This window comes from Galeopterus variegatus, unplaced genomic scaffold, assembly GCF_000696425.1.
Source record: "Galeopterus variegatus unplaced genomic scaffold, G_variegatus-3.0.2 Scaffold3951, whole genome shotgun sequence".
Taxonomy (NCBI): Eukaryota; Metazoa; Chordata; class Mammalia; order Dermoptera; family Cynocephalidae; genus Galeopterus; species Galeopterus variegatus.
The window spans coordinates 123,674-124,845 of NW_007730062.1; the positions used below are offsets into that span (position 1 = coordinate 123,674).

A 1,172-nucleotide genomic window follows, 5' to 3' on the forward strand; every position below is an offset into this window, starting at 1 on the left:
CAGTAAATAATTTCCCCAGAAGACTTCATCTTTTTTTAGCTGAGATACGAAGTACTAGAAGTGGGACTTGGCAACATGATTAGGTGCAAAGATTAGCATGCCGTAGAGGGGTGGCGAGCGTGCAGCACTTGAGGGGGCTGAGGAAGGTGTGAGCAGGCAGCACCCCACCACCTTGTACTCTCACAGTGTGCCCAAGGCCTTCACAGTACTCCCTCTGCGCTGGCCACCATCCATCGAAAGCTATTTGCATCTCTGACTACTATGAATGAAGGTGCTGCAAACATTCATGTACAGTTACATGCACATATGTTTTAATTTATTTTGGATAAATAGCTAAGAATGTGACTGATGGGTTGTTTGGTAAGTATATGTTTAACATTTTAAGAAATTGCAAAATTATTTTCCAAAGCAGTTGTAGTGTTTTATGCACTCACCAGGAATGTATGAGAGAGTTCTAGTTGCTCCAGGTCCTTATCAAGAGTGGATAGTTCAGGGCCGACCCCCTGGCGCACTCGGGAGAGTGCACGCTGGGAACACAGCGAGGCTCCCGCTGAGGGTTCGGATCCTGTATAGGAATGGCTGGTACGCTCACTGGCTGAGCATGGTGTGGGCGACACCACATCAAGGGTTGCGATCCCCTTACCGGTCACGAAAAAAGGCAAAATAAATAAATAAATAAAAAGAGTGGGTATTTCAGTCTTTTTAATTTTAGCCTCTCTGATGATACCTAGCAGTGACTCGTGGTTTTAATGTGCACTTCCTTCAAGATTAATGATGTTGAGCATGTTTTCATGTGTTTACTGATCATTCATATATCTTCTTTTGTAAAAAGTCTGTTCAAATCATTTGCCCCTTGTTTTATTGGTGTGTTTTCTCGCCTTACTATTAAGTTGAGTGCTTACTATTGTAGTTTTTGTTTTGTTTTGTTTTTGAGGTTAAAAGGAATGCTTTATGGGCCTGCCCGGTGGCTCACTGCTACAGTGCGCCGCTTGAGAGCGCAGGGGCGCTCCCGCCTAGGGTTCGGATCCCACATACAGACCGGCCGCTCACTGGCTGAGTGAGTTGCGGGCCCAACGCCGAGGGTTGCGATCCCGTTGCGGGTCCTGGTCAGTACGGGTGCGACACTGAGGGTTGCGATCCATTGCCGGTCACGAAAAAAAACAAAAAAGGAA

At 46.2% G+C, this 1,172-nt stretch overlaps 1 pseudogene; it reads right to left on the bottom strand.

Annotated features, from left to right (window-relative positions):
* LOC103601948 overlaps positions 1–234 on the bottom strand; it is a 2,986-nt pseudogene extending 2,752 nt beyond the window's left edge.
* Positions 235–1,172: the final 938 nt, after the last annotated feature.